The following is a 21,612-nucleotide window of genomic DNA, read 5'->3' on the forward strand; positions in this document are numbered from 1 at the left end:
TGATATTGGTGTGATAATGAAGAAACAAGTTGCAGCAATAATTCAAATATGGACAAATGAATTATGCTGAGTCATAAGATGAGGCCCACTTTTGTTGACTAAACTCCATGGATGACTTAAGAAGTGTCAACAATTCTTGGCTTGATACTTTTCTCATTATTATTTCTCGTATATATAAAGGTTACAGGGCTATATCGGTAATTACACTAAATAATTACATTTAAACTAATTCCTATTCACACCCCCCCTCAAATTGATGCTGCTTGTCAATGAGCATCAATTTGCTAACAAGAAACTGATGACGTGGACGCGGAACAGCCTTGGTAAGAATATCTGCAATCTGCAACTGAGTACTGACATGAGGAAGTGATATTATTCTGTCATCATAAGCGTCACAGATTGAGTGACAATCAACTTCAATATGTTTGGTGCGTTCATGAAAAACAGGATTCGCAACAATTTGGATGGCACTTGTATTGTCAGCATAAAGTGAAGTTGGCTCTATTTGAGGAAATCCAAGTTCAGCCAGAAGACCACGAAGCCAAATTATTTCAGAACAAGCAGCAGACATGGAACGATACTCAGATTCAGTAGAAGATTTAGAGACTCTCGCTTGTTTCTTACTTTTCCATGAGATCAATGAAGAGCCAAGAAACATGCACCAACCAGTGACAGATCGTCGAGTATCAGGGCACCCTGCCCAATCGGCATCACTATAAGCACTCAATTTAGGAGGAACTCCAGTAGGAAAGAATAAACCACGATGAGAGCTTCCCTTCAAGTAACGAATTATACGACGAACTGCTGCCAAGTGAAGGTGGCGAGGAGAGTGCATGAATTGACTTACTTGTTGAACAGCAAATGATATGTCAGGGCGAGTAATAGTCAAGTAATTAAGGCTACCCACGAGTTGACGATACAATAAGGGATCATGCAACAGATCACCATCATCACGATGATATTTAACATTAACCTCAAGAGGAGTATCCACTGGATTAGCCGATTGCAGACCAGCCATAGAAATTAAATCTGTGGCATACTTGTGTTGATGGAGGAATATGCCCTTGGATGTAGAATGAACCTCAAGACCAAGAAAATAATGCAAATTACCAAGATCTTTCATATGAAACGCTGCTTGTAACTGTTGTTTAAGGCTTTGAATGGAAGCATCATCAGAACCAGTAATAATCATATCATCAACATACAAAAGAAGTAGGACAATTCCAGTAGATGTTCTATGAATAAATAGAGAAGAGTCGTACTAACTCTGAGTAAAGGAAAACCCAAGTAGAGTGGAGCGAAATTTTTCATACCATGCTCTAGGCGCTTGTTTCAAACCATATAAGGAGCGTTTGAGCTTGCACACACCCTTAGATGACGGAAATAAACCTTGAGGAGGAGTCATATAAATATCTTCCGCCAGGTCACCATGAAGAAAAGCATTTTTCACATCTAATTGATGAAGAGCCCACCCGTTAGAAGCAGCTATAGAGAGTACCGTACAAACAGATGTCATTTTGGCAACCGGTGCAAATGTCTCATCATAATCAATTCCATATTCCTGCTTGTTTCCTAAGGCAACCAAGCGAGCCTTGAAACGGTTGAGGGACCCATCAGAATTCAATTTCACAGAATACACCCATTTGCAACCAATGGGTTTAACATCAGGAGGACAAGAGACAATATCCCATGTGAAATTCTCTTGAAGAGCTTGAAGTTCCTCATTCATTGCTTTTATCCAACGTACATCTTTAACAGCCTGTGAATAGCAAGTAGGAATAGATATGCTAGAGAGTGTGGCAGTAAGAGAAGTATGTGAGGAATCATACCTGTCTGGTGAATATCTATCTGGTGCTCGAGATATTCGACCAGAACGTCGTGGTTCAACCGTTACAGGATCAGGTGGCGGTTCAGCGTCAAGGAAGGGGTGTGGGAACCTGCTGTTTGTGTTTTCTGACATATACATGACCTGGTTTATAGCGTTCTATAGATTGAGGCATAATAGAAAACTTAGGAAGAGTAACAATATCATTCATGACAGGAGAAACACATGGAAACATAAACTGATTATCAAAAAATGTCACATTCCTAGAAATGCGAAAACGATGGTTAGTGACATCATAACACACAAATCCCTTATGAGAGTGACTATACCCCATAAACGCACATTGAACAGACTGCGCTCCAAGCTTATGCCTTTCAAATGAAGGTAAGTGAACAAAACAAACACATCCAAAAGTATGTAAATCATTATAATTAGGCTGAATTTTAAAAAGACGAAAAAAAGGAGAATCGAGATCAATAACCGTAGAAGGAAGACGATTGATCAAGAAGACAGCTGTGGAAAGAGCCTCCACCCAAAATTGGGGTGGTACAGAAGCTTGAAGAAGTAAAGTGCGGGTCACATCAAGCAAATGACGATTCTTGCGTTCTGCCATCCCATTTTGTTGGGGGGTATTGGGACAAGATCGTTGAGACAAAATGCCTTTTTGTTGAAGAAATTCTTGAAACTCACGAGACATGTACTCACCACCAGAATCAGAGCGAAAATTTTTAACATTTTCATGAAATTGAGTTTCAACATAAGTCAGAAATTTCTTAAACATAGAAAACACTTCAGATTTAGACCGAAGAAAATATATCCAAGTAAAACGACTATAATCATCAATAAATGTGACAAAATATTTATAGCGAGCATGAGAAACTACAGGAGACATACCCCATACATCACTATGAATCATTTCAAAACAAGAGGAAGCCCGATAAGCACCAGACGGAAAAGGAAGTGTTTTACTTTTAGCTAATTTGCAAACAGAACATGAAAGAGAGGCATTAGAAACAACATTTTTATTTCCCAATAAACCATTTTTAAATAAATGAGATAAAACAGCAGAGTTAGGATGACCCAATTTTCTATGTCAATCCTCATAAGAATTCAAGACATTATTACAAACAAGAGATAAATGACTAGAAATAAACTGAAGTGGAAACAGTCTTCCCACTTTAGGCCCCTTCGCAACCACCTTCCCCAACACCTGTTCCTGCACAAGGCAACCATCACGAGAAAAATTTACATTACAATTATTATCAACCAATTGACCAACAGATAATAAATTGGAAGCAAGTCCAGGTGCTACAAACACATCCCGAAAATCCGAGTTGAGGTCACCAACATTCGTGATAGAGAGAGCATTACCATCCGCAATTTGAATTTTCTGATTACCATGGTAAGAATGTAAATTGTGCAAGTATTCAGAAGAGGCTGTCAAGTGATTGGATGCACCAGAATCAAGAAACCACGGGCAGGAAACATTCGAAGACTTACCCTGAATTCCCAAGGTTGAAAGAGCGGAAAGTACCATCTGTTGGATTATTTCAGGTTGGAGAGCACCACCATTAGATGGATTGGTGATGGAAGGACCAACTGCAGAGCTTGTACTAGCAGGAAATGCTTGCACCGAACGTTGTGCTGATCGTGGAGGACGGGTGGGACAATCAGAGATAATATGGCCCCGCTGCTTGCAATAATTACAAAACTTCTTACTGCAACTCTGAGCAAAATGTCCAAATTGTTTGCAAGAGAAACATTGGACATGTCGAATATCACGACCTTTACCTCTACTCTGAGGAGCATATGCAAACATAGCAGACTCAGAAATGACAACATCGTGAGACATGGATCCTTGAGTAGCAAGACGTTGTTCCTCTCTCAGAAGTTCACCAACACATGTATCTAAAGAAGGAACAAGATTCCTATTCAGCAAAGCACCTCTGACAACCTCAAATTCTGCACGAAGCTTCATGAGAAATTGATCTCGCCTACTAGTATTGTAGACCTCTTGGACATCTGCGAGAGAACTCTTGGGAACATCAACATGTATAATCGCAGAGTGTTCTGTCCACAAATTCAAAAAACCAGAATAATATTCTTGAACAGACAGATTGCCTTGTTTGTAATTGGCAATGTCTAGCTCCAACTGAAAACGTTTGGCCGCGTTGTCTAGGTTATAGATACGCGTCAAGTAGTTCCACATTTCTTGGGCAGTGGAAAAAGATCGCAAATTATTAATCATGTGAGGATCAATAGTACCGAGAATCCAAGTGATAATCTGAGCATCTTCTATTTCCCATGCATCTAAGTCAGTTATCTCTAACGGTGCCAAAGAGACATCGTCCAAGTGACTCCATAATCCTTTCCCTTTGACATACATCCGAAACTGAAATTCCCAAACAAGATAATTCTTTCCGGTAAAACGAACACAAATATGATCTATCTCTTCTTCGGAAGCCATAATATCAGAGATGACTTAAAAACAATTTTGTTAACGTAACAATTTTGTTAACGTGAAACAAGAAACACCAACGGAACACTGAAGAAAATACTTGCCGACACCAAATCAACACCCCAATTCAGGATACTCGCCGACACCAAGTCAAAACCCTAATTCAGAATACTTGCCGACACCGATACGATAACACGATCAAAGCAAACACGATTTGTAAGCACCCGAGATTAGAATCGCAATCTTGGAAGAGATTACCGAGAACCGAGATGATTTCAATTACCGAGAAACGAGATCTACCGAGACGATTTCAAGAGCGACCCAGTGGGGTGTCGCTGAATAAAGCCAAGATTAACCTAAAACTCACAGGTTTGATCGAAAACCTACTGATACCATGTCAACAATTCTTGGCTTGATACTTTTCTCATTATTATTTCTCGTATATATAAAGGTTACAGGGCTATATCGGTAATTACACTAAATAATTACATTTAAACTAATTCCTATTCACAAGAAGATCAAATGTAAGCCATGTTGATTCCAGGAGATTGGAGTTAGGCGAGCAATATAAAAGGTAACATTGATTTAATGCAATTAATCACTAATCAGAGCCTAATAAAATAAATCAATTTAAAAGTAAATATAAGCACCAAAGATTTGTATTCACATGTATACCTTACAGCAAGTTTCATCTGGTGAGAGTGTGAGACGGTTGTATCTTTTGGTCAGCCTCCCAGACCAATTCAACAATTTGGTTTCTGGGTATCCTAGAGACATTGTTGTCGGACAATTGGCAAGCCACCACATCTAGCAACATGCACTCACCACAAGCACTAGAGGCTACCGATCTGTCATCTTCAAGAGCCTCGCCGCTGGGGACCTTCACATGCACTGTCAACACTGTGGCTGACTTCTAAAGCTTGTGATCCAGCATAATATTTCATTTCTAGCCACCCCAGCTCATTTTGTTGATTCTACTGTTGGTTGCAAGGTAGTCAAACTCGAGATTCTACGCAAGATCCGGGTAGGGGTAATAAGATCGTAAATCGGGGGATTGTAACACGGATCGTAAGATCCTACCAAATTTAAAATTCATATATATTGCATATAATATAAAAAAAAACTTCAAATAACAACAAAGTTACTTTAAAAAACTGAAATTTCATAGGATAATATTCATTGAAACTAATTCAAGACAATTTAAAACAACACAAAACATTCAAAACAACAGCAAATAACACTTAAAAACTTCTAAGTTTCAACACCAGAACTTGAAGTCATGTTTGAAAAAAGTTTCTCAAAGAATTGTTTTTTGTTTTAACGTGAGATTGTGAGAAGAGGATTTGATGTAGTTATGAAAGAATTAAAGAGAGAGAAAGGAGAATTGATAAGAGGATTAAAGAGTAATGAGAGAGGTGGAGTGAATTAGGGGAGGGAGAATCTGTATTTAAGGGGTTTAACGTGTGGAAATATTGAGTAAAGGAAGGAAAATTAAATGACGATAATGATGGATTATATTTGGGAAGTTGGAAATATTAACGTGTGGGAGAAATTAGTTGGAAATATTATTACCTAATAGGCTAGGGCTATTTATTACTGGCAGAAGGAAGCGTTTCAGAATAAAAGAAATATACGAAGAGTTGTTTTTCATTTTTTAGGGTTTCTTCTGAACCGGGTCGCGGACCCGACCTGCGGACCCGAATTCTTGAGGAAGATGAACAGAAGCGCTCAGAAGCGCCGATTAGAGCGATTTCACGAGAAAGTGCGACGATCTTGGCCGTGCCCACCAAAAAACGATTTTGGCCATACTCCGGCACGGAATAGGGATGCAAGATCGCAGAATCGTCCGATCCTACGAGTTAGATCGCGATTCTGTCTACCATGGTTGGTTGATCTCACTCCATATAGATTCATGGTTTTAGATTTTGGTGCTTATGATTATGTAGTTGATAATTCTATTCTTATCTCTAATTTGTCACCTCCTAAAATACTTCACATTTAGATCATCTAATTCTCGATAAGTTAAAATTGTTGGTTATTCAACTTTCACATTTAGAGATTATTAATTGTGAGCCGTTCGTGTCAGCTTAGCAAACATGGTAGGGTTATCCAATAGTACCAATAGAAGACCCTTGATCAAACTTTTGAATACAATCCAGGCATATTGTGCCAAAAGTAACCAAGCCAGATGTCTCTCCTGCCTCAAATACTACAAGTGACGACGTGCGTCTACGAGAGGACGGAGGCGGGGAGTGAACCAGAGAACCTCTCTTGCTACGGGAGGAATATGTAGTAGGTGTAGAAATATGATCAGCATGAGATGTAGACGCATCTGACACAGTCTTTCCATATGCAAGAGTCTAGGATGCCTGACTCCTTTCCCCACGCATAGAAGCGTGTTGTTTAAGTCTGTCATGTCTCAGTCTAAAAGCTCTCTCATCAGCCATTATTCTTGTAGAATAACGAAACAAACGTTAATAATGAGAATCAGACTCAAAACAAATAAAAAATGCAGACATGAAAAATCGGAGATGCATTTCCAGTTTTTGATGAAACGTTGAACAAAACCGAAAATGCATCTTCTGTACGACCTGCAACGTTTCTACTTCGTCAATGGCGAAGCTCAGCCACCAAGAATCAAAAAATGGTCATTGATCGTAAAAACAACATTTCTAAAACGTATATATTGACTTCTAAACTTGCAAATACTTAAAAAAAAAACTTGAATTTTAGACCCTAAAACACAATTTCTAGGTGAAATTACATTACCTCTAAAAAGCTCAAAAATAACTTACAATTGATGATTTTTCTTCCTTCAATCTGCATGAACAATGATGTGCGTGATGCTTGATGAGCTTTTCGCAAAGTTGGATGATTTTGACACAATAGGGGTTGAGAGGGTTTAAGAGTTTTTTTTATGTTATGAAAAGTTATTGAAACTATGGGAAGGAAGAGGCAGCGCGCGTTTAAGTGCCAATACAAACTGGAGATGCATCTATGGTTCTATCCCTTAAGTGCATTTCCAGTTTGCTTATGCTGTAGACGTTCTTCGGTCTTAAAAATTCATACGAATTTGGGGCGCTTCCAGAAATACATCTCTGATTCCTGCCCATAGTTGTATTTCCGGTTAGTTTAAAGCTGTTACGTAGGGTCTCGTCCACTAAAACTCGGGTTTCCAAGGTTCTGGTGCATCCCATAAATGTATTTCTAGTTTCCAGGGACATTTTTGGAAATTCGCGTGGTGCGTAAGAAAAACATAGAGTGGGTCAAGAAATCCCCAAATTAAGCAATCAGAATTGCAAATATGAGAAACAACTTCTGTTTATGGAAGAAGAGGAGAAAGTACTTCAACAAATTGATGTTGGATTTGGTAGGGAAAACCATGGTTCGATCCCCTGCAACTGCGATCTGGAGAGGGCTGGAACTACTTGATGCCAGAACTGTCCCCCGAACCAGACTAAACCGGTGATGATAAACCAAAAAAAAAATCCGGGCTAAAAAAACATGGGAATTTGAGAATTCAAGACGGCACCCCCAAAATTATATTTGGCATCACATATTTTTGTATTGACAAAAATGTCCTTATTACTATTTATTTAAAAAATAGTTACATCTGTTAATAAAAATCACTTTTTAAAATCAGTAAATTTGAAATTTCTAGTACCTCTTTGAAATTTCTGATATACGAAATCGAGTTTCTACCATAAATTATTTGTATTTTACAAATTTCTGGTGGCGAATTATCGGAAATTTTGAAATTTTCGGTGCAGATATAGAAAACCAGAGTAACTTACCGGAATTTTTGAAATTTCCAATTAGCAAAATCTACTGAAAATTTTGAAATTTCCGGTATACCCGAAATTTTGAAATTGCTTAAAATTTCTGGTATGTATGCTGACGTTGTTCTTTACTTGTGTGGTCCAGAGCCGGTAGCTTCTTCGACGGATTTCTGTACAGATTTTACAAAGTTCTTCACCACAAATACCATATGTTTCCTATTGAACTAACACAGTTTTGAATTGTTTTCCTGTATTTATGAAAGTGATAGTTTAATATTTATGTGTTTCAAATGGCAGATATTAAAATCACAATCTAAAGTTTTAGCATGGGCACATGCTACTAGTAAACGACATGACATTATTGTAGTCAATATTCATTCAATTCTGTTAATGGAATGTCTGGGAGGAAGGTTAAATTGATTATGGGTTGTGAGAGAGGAGCAAATTAAAAAAGAAGGAATGCATCTGAAAGCACTAATTCCTCAAAAGGCATTTATAGTATGAAAGTTAAATGTCTGTTTAGGATGAGATCAATTCCAAGTGGTATCGATAAGGTGATGGTTAGATGCAGGATGCACAATCATAAACTATCCAAGAATTTGGAAAGTCATGACATATTGAGCCGTTTAAAAGATCATGAAAGAAAGTTTGTGAATGACTTGACTAAGTACAGTATGGCTCCAAAGTACATAGCTGCTGCTTTGAAATACAAAGATGCAGAAAACCTCACGAGTGTTACCTAGGCGTATACAACTAGAACTATATACAGAATGGGCATGCAAGAGAGGTGCATTGACAGAAATGTAGATGTTGTTGAGCCTTATTCATAAAGAAAAACACATGTGGTTGACTAGAAATAGGAACAAATCAGATGTTGTAGCTGATATTTTTTAGACAAATTTTGTGAAGTTGCTGAGTATGTTTCAATTGTTGTTGATCTGTGAAAAAATTGATGTGCTGAAAAAAGAAAAACTCCAAAGATTTTCTTTGACGTGCGAGATAAGATATAAATATGACATAATAAAAAAATTAAATAAGAATATGATATAATTGTGATATAATATACAAAACATGATATGTGTTTGGTGCACACATTAAGAAAAACAAATATATTATTTTATGAAAATTTCTTTATCCACCTTCCTATGGGGGTCACCCCAGCGAAAACCCCACTTTACCCCACTTCGGAAATGCATTTCCGAAATATTTTTTTTATAAATTTTTCCAGACTTCGGAAGTGCATTTCCGAAAAAATCCCAAAAAATGAGATTTTGATTAATTCGGAGATACATCTCCGAAAAAACAAAAAAAATTAAAAATCCCAAAAATTAATTTTAGGATATTAATTAATTCACATATCATAAATTTGATATAATTTATGAGTAATGAATAATAATAATTATATATTTTGATATAATTTATGAGTTATGAATGATAATTAAAATATACTGATTCATATTTTAAAATTTAAAATAATTTTAATTAAAATAATTAAAATAACTTCACTTACAAAATGAGTTATAATTTTTTATTTATATATTTATATATTTATAATAATTATTATATATTTACAAAAAAAATTAAAAAAATGAGTGTTTTAATTTATATATTTATATAATAATTATAATAATTATTATATATTTATTAAAATTATTATATATTTATATATTTATATAATAATTATAAAAATTAAAAAAATGAGTGTTTTAATTTATAATAATTATTATATATTTATATATTATATATTTATATATTTCACTTACAAAATTAATAATTATTATTATATATTTATATATTTCTATTCTGATTCATAATTAAAAATGAGTTATAATTTTTTATTTAGTTTAAAAAAAATTAAAAAAATATTTTGTCCTAATTTTATTTAATGAATAAATTTTATATTTAACTCTATAGAATTCAAAATTTATTTATGAACTTAAAATGTTTTTGATTTATATAAGTTAGTAAAATAATTTTTAACTTTAAAATTGTTTAGGAAATTTTGATTCACCTTGATTTTATTGATTCACTTTCATTTTATTGATTCACCTTGATTTTATACCTATTAATTGTATTGATTCACCTTGATTTTAATTTTTTAATAATTATTGAATTCTTTCGGAAGTGTATATCCGAAACATTCCAAGATCAATTTGGTCTTGGAATATTTCGGAAATGCATCTCCGAAAATTCAGAAAACTCAAAAAAGGGGGTGTTTTCAGAAATGCATCTCCGAAAACACATTTTTTTCGTGTTTTTAGAAGTGCATTTCTGAAAACACATTTTTTTTCCAATAAAAGTACGTTTTCGGAAATGTATTTCCGAAATAAGGTGTATTTTGGTAAATTCGCCAGAGATGATTAAGAAGGTTAGGAGGTGGGTAAAGAAATTTCCTATTTTATTTGTTTGATACACACTTAATAAAGACATCATATGATATATAGATTAAAAAGATAATTCATTTATAATATTTTTTTAGTTTAAATTCATTAAAAAAAATAGTGACATCTTCAATATAATCAGTCATGTGAATTTTTCACGTGAGAATTTTAATACACCATAAATAATTATATTATATTTAACTATTACAATTAAATTTCGATTTGATTGATTTTGTAAAGAAATATATTTATTTAATCAATACAAATTTGCTCCACATCATTTATCTTATAAATTGATCATGTCATTTTTTATAAGTCATTTGACACAAATTTGACTCTCTTTAATTTTTTCAAATTTATTTTATGAAAATATAATTATGATTAATCTAAAAAAATGTAGGAAGCTTGTTACCTTCTTCATCTTCAACCTTAATTTACTTATTCGAACTTATCTATGTTAAAACTCAAGCTAAACAATCAAAATTAATGTTTTAAAAATCGAAATGGTCATTAAATCGGTGAGAATATTGGGTGTTTATCCTGAAACCTGGTAAACAACCGCTAGTCTTCTAAATCAAATACTTTAGTAACTTACAGAATCGACTAGATTGATCCTATGACATGTGTCTAAGATTTTATAATTATGTTTACATTGAAACTCATGTTCCGACAAGAACACTTCGTTGACAAAGATGTTAAAGGTTTCTTGAAGACAATGACTAACAAGGATTTAAAGTAAAGTAATTCGACTAAGGAACGGAAATGACTGAAATATCAAAGGCTTCGACTGAAAATTAAAGAAACATAAGGGATATGTAAATGCCTTTGTATTAATAAAGTAAATGACTTTGAAATAACATTCTCTGCAACTCTTTTCTCTAACACTGGTACTTTGAGTATTTTGAGTAATTTGTACAAAACGAACACCTTGAATCCTAACACTCAGACTCCTATTTATACTAATTCGACCCTAACGGTCCTTCAAGAACATGCCACGTTCGAAATTTGCATGACTCCTTCGAATATCAGACTTCAACGCGTCTTTATAGATAAGATCATCCATTTCGAATTCAAATCCTTCTTTATTCCCAGGCGCCAAGTCTTTGATGTGTCTTAACAAAACAACTTCGAATTTCAAATTCACTAACGAATATAACTTTATTCGATTCTTCTGGCCTTAAAACAATTTGAGTTTTATCCAACCTTATCTAATTGAAGCCCAAAGCCCACTATAAACTTTATTCACTTCGATCCAGCTTATGTCGAAATTACCAGTCAACACTGAGTCAGTGGTTCATTGGTTGAACCATTAGGTCACTGGTCGAACCGCATGACTAAATCGGATTAAACCTGATAACTCAGTAGAATAAACCAGACTCTATTGCATTACTATATGTTTATTAAATCGGTCGAACCGGATGACTCAGTCTCTAAAAAATATCACAACTACAAAATTTAAAATTTTCAAAATATCATAATTTCACATGTTTATTCTTTAAATTCAAATTCTAAATATAGTCATCACTCACAACAAAATAATACAAAATATAAATTTAAATAAATTTTAAACCAAGTCTAATTGCAAACAGAAAAAAATTGTTCCAAATAAGGTTTCAATAAAATCTAATTATATTTTAATTTTGTTTTTAAAAATCATGAAAATGACGTTGTTTTGTGAGGAAAAAAAATGAATTTGAACCGTCGGTTTTCTAAAACTGCCGGTTCATCGGTTTTCTAAAACCTCTGGTTCACCCGTATTCTAAAACTGTCGGTTCACTGGTTTTTTCCGATTTTGGCCGGTTCTCGCGAGTTCAATAGCATACCTGATCCAACAATTAGACCAGACCTCGGTCCGGATTTTAAAACATTGATCAAAAGCATTGAAATCAATGAAAGGAAAATGGTATTTAAGTTTCTCATTGCTCAAAATGTCACCCGGTACAAAATGTCACCTGGTACAAGAATGTGAGGTTGCTTATATAGCAAGCAACTGACTAAGTATTAACTAATTGATAACTAACTTGAAGTTAGTTATTTTTCTGTCTTGATTTTCTATCAACTATGTTTGTTACATCTTCTTCTTCGGCGTTACATTTAACAGTCTAGGCTTAATTGATTAAAATACACACACTTGAACTTCATCTTGTAGAGTGTCATGAATAAATGTCTGGCAAACGTTCATTGAGCTTATCTTGTTTCTATCATGTTTTAAATGTGAACTTTCATTGCTGTTTGTTGTTCTATACATCAACATGGACACACACAAACAACTTTAATCTACAACCAACTCATATAAACATACTTCAAACCAAATGAATGACAGTAGACAAATTGAAAAATTCTTGTTCAAGAAGAAGAATCAGCACAAGTGTCATCCTCAACCAAATGAAGACTTATCATCTTCATCACTTCATGCTTTTCACTCTCATGTTTCCAAATTCATTGGTTCTAGATTTGGGCCACTAGTTCCAAATCCATGCTTCCTAACAACCATAACAGATTATACTAGCTCACAAGTCCACTACTAAAAAATGGAAGTAAAAATGTAATATTTAAATGTAGAGTGGCCACATACTGCACAAGACATGGAGAATCATTTCCTAGCAATGCCAATACAGCGTAAGTGTTGTATTCAGCAGATGATCAAGACTTCGATCTAACATCAATGTTTCAAGACGAGGAAAAGGAAATTTTCCACCTCCAAAGGAAGATCATTCCTTCCGATTCAAGGATGAGCCAAATAGTATCCACAAGACATGGATAATCACTTCCTAGCCAATGCAGAAACAGCTAGAGTTTGAAAGTTTCTAGTCCAACAATTTGCTTTGGCGGCATCTCCGTTATCTTTGAATTATTTAACAAAGCTACTTGAAACAACTTCTTATTTGAAATTGTTTAACAAAGCTACTTGAAACAACTTCTTATTTGAAATTGTTTCAAACTATCATTTTCTTTTTAAACCTACAGAAAACGAAATAAAAACATCCAAAATCAATTAATGTTTTTGAAAAAAAAAATGTACTTCTTTAACAAATAACTGTAACAATCGGGTTAAATAGTGACCTCTCTAATAAAATCATCAGGTTAGAGAATTGAAAATACACCATAAGTAATTGTAGCTATATGTTGTTTCTTTTTCTATATATATGAACATGCTTATTTAAGTCAGTCACAGATACAAACACAATCTTAATATATAACCAACTCATACATACATAACATAAGCTAACAAATTTGAAAAAACTCTTGTTCAACAAGAAACACCTCATAACTTCATCTTCATAACTTGATGCATTTCACTCTCATGTTTCTCTATCTGACTTTGGAATTCTTCATTTCCTTGACTTCTCAATGCCCATGGCTCATATTGTGACTTGGAAATTTATTTCTATGACTGGGATGTGAGCAATTTTGGACCAATATTCCTTCCTTCTATACCTTTCTTCTAACAGTGGGCAATCTTCAATGATCAGCCGCTCAAAAGACGTAGGGAGGCTGTCTTCTGGCAATGACTCGAGTCTAGGACACTCATAAAAACTAAGTGATTTCAGCGAGGAGGGAAATATTTTTTCTGGCAATGACACAAGCTCTGGACAATTAATAAAGTAAAGCCTTTCTAGAGAGGAGAGGTGTCGAAGTCCATTTCCTTCTAAGGATTTCATTTCAGAGAGATTAACGATTTCTAGATACACAAGGGAAATGGGCAACAGCGGCTCTTTGAGCATCATGTTCACAATATCATCACCTCCGATATGCAATGATGAAAGAGCAGTGAGACATTGGAGACTCCCCTCAACTACCGGCTTTGTTATCCTCACATTTTCAAAAGTAATATCTTGTAGATTGGGAGGTAGGAAAGCTCTTTCACATAATGATAAATTCAAATTTGGAAGATTGCCTAAAAATATCATTTGAAGAGCGGTGAGGGAGTCCATCCGTTGAGGTAGTGATATAAGGGCCTCGCAATCAAAGAGATCAAGATATTGGAGGGTTAACGAGCTACAAGAAGAAGTGTCTGAAATAAAAATAGATTCCAAACTCCTACATTTCCAAATGGAAAGGTTTTGGAGCATAGGAAAACAGTTCAATGGAAAGGAGGTAAGTTCACTGCAGCTACTCTGTAATTCAAGAGTCACAAGTGATGTGTAATTGCTCCATGTTTCAGGAGGTAGGAATGTTACATTCTCGCATTCTTTAATACGAAGTGATTGCAAAGAAGTGGGGAGACTGTTTTTTGGAAACGCAGTTGGATAACTAACACCATGGAGAGCCAAGTGTCGAAGACAGGTGCTGTTAATAATCATTTTAGGTACCGATTTTATCATAGGACAGCTCATTATCACTATTTTTTGCAGCAGACATGGACCGTCCCTCTCAAGAAATGAGCATTGGGTCCTTTCGGTATTGCTTTCTGAATTCAAATCCCCTTCAATATAAATCTCTTTTATCGAGGAAAGCCAATGCTGAGAAGGTGGTGTCGCCAAGAGATGATCACAACCAGATATTTTAATTTCCTCTATGGAAGGAAGTTGACTTGGCAGATGTCCCCTGAGTTCAGGACACTTAGATAACTCGAGAGTTTTAAGACGGAGAAAAGGATATATGTCCCCTTGAAAAGGATGCCATTCCTCCCAATTTGACATTTCCTCAATTACAAGCTTCTCAAGGGAAGAAAATGGTTGGAACTGAGAGTTGGAACCTGCTGCTACCATGCCATAAAACTCCTGCCCAATTGTTTTCAAAATTGTCATTCTAGCAATCTTCAACTCCTTGAGAGAAGGTAGCTGACCCAGTGGTGGAAGTGCCGTGCAATTCACACAATTATCAATGCAGAGAGACACCATGTTAGAAAATGAAGGATCTCCAAGCCAACTTGGAAAACTTGTCCCACCATACAAGTCAATGCGCAGCTTCTTTAGGTTTGGTGATGGTTGTAACTTATTAAGCACATCTTTTCCTTTAAGTGAGTCATCGACTTCCTCGCGCCATTGTAGCGTTAACTCCTCAATATGTTCTCTGCTCTTCAAGTTTGTATCACTTGCCTCCATGACATCAACGATATTTTGTAGGTTCTTGATGAATAATTTTCCTCGTAGCTTAGGAAACTTCCCAAGCTCTCTGACACTTACACCGATACTTTTCTTTCCTACTACAAACAGTTAGAGTTTGAAGGTTTTGTAGTTCAACAATTTGCTTTGGCATCTCTATTATGATTGTCTCATCAATATAAAGATGACGCAAATTAATTAATTTTCCAACATGTTCAGGCAATTCTGTGAGTTTTGAGCAGCAAGATAAAATCAAGGTTTGCAAGTAGTAGAGGTTGCATACGGTGTCAGGCAAGCTTGCGATATTCGTGTAAGAGAGATCTAGATAGCGCAACTGCACTAAATTGCCAATTGTAACAGGTAGCATGGTGATATTGCTATATCTTGATAACGATAACACACGCAGCCTTCCAAATGTGGGTACCAAATCTTCGACAACCTTTATTGATAAATTAGGTACTGGCTTTTTAGAGTCAATGGGTAGGAAGCTTCTCAAGCATTTGAATTTGTAGAAATTCTTAAACTTCTTGAAAATGTCATAAAATTCTTGATTATACGAAAAGTGTCGAACATTTTCATAGATCTCAGCGCCTGATTCAAGTCTGTAACAACTTTTTCCAGATACAACAGTAGCTAAATCATTAACAAGGTCATGCAAGACAAAAGTTTGCCCACGAGAATCATCATGCAATTGTTGAATCAATGATCTGGATAACAATTCAGTAAAACACCAATCACCTACTTCTTCCATGGTTTTTTTGTCTTGAGAATGATCAAGGAAGCCTTCTGCCATCCACAACAAAACCAATTTCTTCCTATCAAGTGGATAGTCCTTTGGAAAAATAGAGCAATAGGAAAAGCATCTTTTCAATTGAGAGGAAAGATATTGATAACTCAGGCGCAAGGCAGGCAGAATATTATCATTTTGTAAGTTCCATATGTCATTGTTCAGAACTTCAATCCACTCTTCAGTATCTACTTTTGAACGCAACAGTCCTCCAAGTGATTTCGCAGCTATTGGCAATCCACCACACTTTCTTGCAATCTTCCTTCCAATTGCTTCTACGTTTCGCTTTTGAGTTTCAGAAAAGTTTCCACTTCCAAATGCATGTTTAGAGAGTAAAGACCAACTGTCTTCATCTGATAGAGGAACTAACTCAAAAATAGGAAATGTGCGTGCAGCATCTGCTACTTTTTTGTGGCGTGTTGTGATGATCACTCTGCTTCCATTTTTTCCATAAATCAACGGAGATACAAGTTCATCTCAATCAGAACAACTGTCATTCCATAAGTCATCCAACACAATGAAGAATCTTTTGTCCCTCAAATTTTTCTTTAACTCAACTCGAAGTAAATCGAGATTAGTGGTTTCCCATGGTGATTTAGTGACAGATTCAAGGAGAGTTTTGGTTACTCTAAAAACATCAAAATCTTCTGATACACAAGCCCATGCTGTGAGATCAAAGTGCTTTTGAACATTTTGATCATTGTAAGCAAGTTGTGCAAGTGTTGTTTTTCCGACACCTCCCATGCCTACAATTGCAACTACGCCCATATTGTTCTGGCCAGTACTGCTTTCTGATAGCAACATGTTCATTACTATCTCTTTGTCATCTTTTCTACCAACCATGACAGATTCATTGACCATAGAACTCGAAGGTGTTCTATGAGAAACTCTAGCACTTTTAGTTTGCAAACCAAGGATATCTTTATGCTGTGCAAAAAGTTGCAAGCTTTCACACATGTTCTTCATTTGGGAATTGATATCTCCGTATATGTTTTTAAAAGGAGAAGAAAGAAAGTTCCACACCTGATTAGTTTTGTTTGCAGCTTGTGTGTGCTCCATCTTGCACCGAAGGGAATCATAGCTAATTTGGTTGAGCAGATCTTCAGCATCAAAGACAGCATCTTTCAAGTCATCGAGCCACTGTTTGACAGAAGGATTGTTGATCTTCTTCTCCTCCGCATCATCTAGAACAGCTTGAAGAGTGAGCAGTGTTGTTTTCAACTGCCTCAAGAGTGAGACATTGAGCTTGGTGCTTGTGACGTAATCAAGAAACTCTTTTGAAGCAAGTTTCTCAACTAAGGTCTGAACAGTTGCAGAGAGAAAAGCCCCTCCCACCAAAGTTGCAGCCATATTCAAAAGTTAAAGAAATGCAGGAAGCAAGAAAGTTGTAATGGAAATTTGAAGGAAAATAAAAGCTCTGAAGATTGAAGTATAATGAATGAATTTGGAAGAAAATGAATAATATAGATACCAAAGTCGAATTAGTAAAGGTTCCAAGGAATATATGCCAATAGCAATAAAGCAAACGAGTGGATAAGAACAACACAGCATAGCATTTAGAAAAAGCTGATGGAAGAGTGAGGAAAGTATAAGAAAAAGTGATTCAATAATTGATTCTTTTCCAGAGGTGGAATTTTCAATAATGGATGTTACTGTCAACACCAGTTATTAATGTTTTTTTGAAGAGTTAATGAGGGACTTTTATTCAAACTAAATTTGATTTCTTTACACAAGCTTCATACTCCTGTTACACTTTTATTCCTTTCTTCGATAAGATCATTGTTCTCGTGGCAACATTTAAAAGCATGCAAAGTTCCTACACAAATAACCATGTAATACAAAAGTACAATAAAAAACTTACACGTTCTCCAAAATTATATATTCTTCATAAATTGTCGTCCTTTGTGATTCTCTTATAATCTCAACCAATCGTCCCAGTAGGTGAAGTTTTGTCAAAGAAAATTTCAAATACATAGATAATATCAATGCAATAAAACCGAGTAGAATTCTGCAACAGAAAACATAGATAATTTTTACGCAGTTGAAAGATAAGCATGTTCCCTTCGAATAGCAGTGTATACTATCCTTGGCCTACTTCATATTTTATCAAAAGGAAAAAATCACAATCTCCAAAAGTATGGGGCTTGCATTAATTTAATACTAATTGCTAACTAATGTAAATAGTGTTATTGAAAGAAACGAACATTGCAAGCAATAGACATTTCTTAACTGTTTCTGTATTGAATAATCTGAATCCCTAGTTAGTTACAAAGTGTCACATTTGGCACTAACTTTTACAAATTGTCGCTTAAGCTCAAGGTGCGCAGTCTGAAGAAACAGGAGCAGACACATTGAGCTTGAAGCGCAACGGAACAGCAGAAACTTGGAGGAGACAGGCTTTGTAAGCATATCAATATCAACCCACTGGTCTACACCACCTGGAATGTTCAAGAGAGAATTTCTTAGCCAACACCTTTTCCCAAACAAAAAAAAAAAGTCAATCTCCATGTGTATCATCCTAGTGTACCAGACAGGATTATGTGCCAACAGAATGAAAAATTGGTTGTCACAAAATATCACAGGAACAGTAGAGGGAACACAGCTCAGTGAGAAAGGTTTGAATCCCGAGTAAGTCAGCAGAGACCTCACCCAAGCTCCAGTATTCAGCCTCAGTGCTGGATCAATCCACTACTGGTTTCGTGAAAGACCACCAAACATAAACAGACCTTACATTTTTCTAGCAGCTGCATAATTGAGATTCTGTACACAATCACTTTAATTTATTTTCATCGTGGATGTTTCTGGCTTCAGTCAAACAGCTCCTGCTGCTTCTATAAGAGATATGATAAGCTATGCAGGCCTTAACAGTTAGTCTCTCTTAACAACAAAAGAATAAAAATGAACAGTACATGCAACTTAGAATGAAAATGCAAACCTTAATAGTTATAGAAAAGGCAAGGTTAAGAGCATACAAAAATCGGATTGCTAGGAACAATCAAATCTCGTAAAGAGGCATGCTACACAAAATATGTAATATTGATAATGTTTCGTTGAAGGATAGTTCTTCTTGAGAAGCCAGCGTAATTGAAGCAAATGAAAAGTTTAAGTACCTCAACTTATAGTGTTTCATTGAAGGATACTTCTCACATTGTTTACTTTTGCTGATTGATCTGCACATATCTGATTAAGTATCTCAGCAATATGCTTCTGCAAAACAAGGTAACTAACTGTATATGAAAAATCTCGTAACACAAGATTTATTGTTCTTGTCCATTTACTAAATGTCAATAATTCTTGGCTTCATACTTTTCTCATTATTATTTCTCGTATATATAAAGGTTACAGGGCTATATCGGTAATTACACTAAATAAATACATTTAAACTAATTCCTATTCACACTAAAACACAAAAAAAAGGAAGTAAAATATAATATTTAAATGTAGAGTGGCCACTTACTGCACAAGACATGGAGAATCACTTCCTAGAAACGCCAATACAGCATAAGTGTTGTTGTGTGCAGATGATCAAGACATCTATCTAACATCAGAGTTTCAAGACGAGAAAAAGGAAATTTTCCAAATGAAAGTATACTCCCAAATTCACACATGTCACCTCCAAAGGAAGGTCATTCCTTCCGATTTGATATACTCCCAAATTCGTAGTTCTCAGGGATGAGCCAAATAGTATCTACACCTGTTATGCCATAGAACTAGCCAAATTGTTTCCACTCTATTTTACCATTTATTTGCAATTCTTTGAGACAAGGTAATTATCCAAATGAAAGTAATGTTTGAAAACAGAACAATCTCCCAACCAACTTGGAAAGCTTGTCCCACCATACAAGCCAATGCAGAAACAGCTAGAATTTGAAAGTTTTCTAGTCCAACAATTTGCATTGGCGACATCTCCATCTTCAGTTCCAATTTGAACTCGAAGCAGTCCTCTTCTCCACTTTGCATTTCGTTGAATTGTTATCGAGCAAATTTTCAGGAAAAGAGATTGCATTGTACAATCAATCAAGCCAATGCTTGAATCAGAACCGAGTTATGAATGTGTAGTTGTCTACAACATTTAACTTGATGTATCTCATGAGATCGCTGAATCAAAGTTGTTTACCATTTTATGAATTTAATGGATATGACTCTAAATTATAATACACAGAAACTTTAGATAACTAAAATAAACAAAATTTGAAAAGATAAATAAATAATTTAATAGCATTTAATGAGTAGTATTCATAAAGATATAAAAATAAAAGAAATATAAAATGGACATACAAGGTAATGTCACCTCGTCCAACAACTCGAGCACTTGACAATGGTAAAAACAAAGTGTTTCGACTTTCGAGTGAAGAGAGGTGTTGAATCTTATTTCCTTCTATGGACTTAATTTTATGGAGACTAGTGATTACAAAAGACACAGGTGATGAAGCAACATGTTAACACTATCATCATTACCATCAATTCTCAAGCTTGAAATAGTAGTGAGCCTTTCGAGATTCAGTTATACAATGCATCGTTATTTTCATTGATCTAAAATAAATTGATTGTAATGGAATTAAAATGGAATATCAGTTTACTTCTGAGAGTTAAATAGTATTCGTTTGTTTGAGTCATGTTTTTCTCAGTATGATAATCATTGCATAAAATTTAAAAATCTCATGGATCACTGTGGAACTTGATGATATTAAGGGTCTCTTAGATTGTGCACAAAACCAACCACACGCCTTATAATTCAATAATTAGAAACTAATAATTTTCTGGCTAGTGACATTAAGAAAACATGTTCATACCTGAAATTATTCTTGGACATGGAGAATTAGTATCTGCACCTGTTATGTCATAGAACTCTGAGATGAGCCAACTTGTTTCCACTCTATTTTTTTACCATTTATCTCGGTGGTCTTTGAGAGAAGGTATTATCCAAATGAAAGTAATGTTTGAAAACAGAACAATCTCCCAATCAACTTGGAAAATTTGTCCCAACATAGAAGCCAATGCACAAAGACAACTAGAATTTGAAAGTTTTATAGTCCAACAATATGCATTGGCATCTCCATTATCTTCATAGCTGCTATCAAGGTGATGTTAATTAATTAGCTTTCCAATATGTATCAGTAATTCAATGAGATTCTCTGAAATAACAACCTGTATCATTGAGTAAGAGCACAAGAACGGAATAATTACTAACTAGATCACATACTTGTATATAGTCATGATCAAAGTAATACTCACTGTAGTATGATTCAAATGATACATTCAATAATACTGATACATTAATGTCTTCACATGGTTATTATTGCACATGGTTCAGATTGAAAGAAAACATATAAA

General features: G+C 35.0%; 1 pseudogene; it reads right to left on the minus strand.

Annotated features, from left to right (window-relative positions):
- Nucleotides 1-12,802: 12,802 nt before the first annotated feature.
- LOC131593206 (putative disease resistance RPP13-like protein 1) lies at nucleotides 12,803-17,889 on the minus strand (annotated as a pseudogene).
- Between the last annotated feature and the right edge of the window lie 3,723 nt (nucleotides 17,890-21,612).

The sequence above is a fragment of the Vicia villosa genome, linkage group LG3 (genome assembly GCF_029867415.1).
Source record: "Vicia villosa cultivar HV-30 ecotype Madison, WI linkage group LG3, Vvil1.0, whole genome shotgun sequence".
NCBI lineage: Eukaryota > Viridiplantae > Streptophyta > Magnoliopsida > Fabales > Fabaceae > Vicia > Vicia villosa.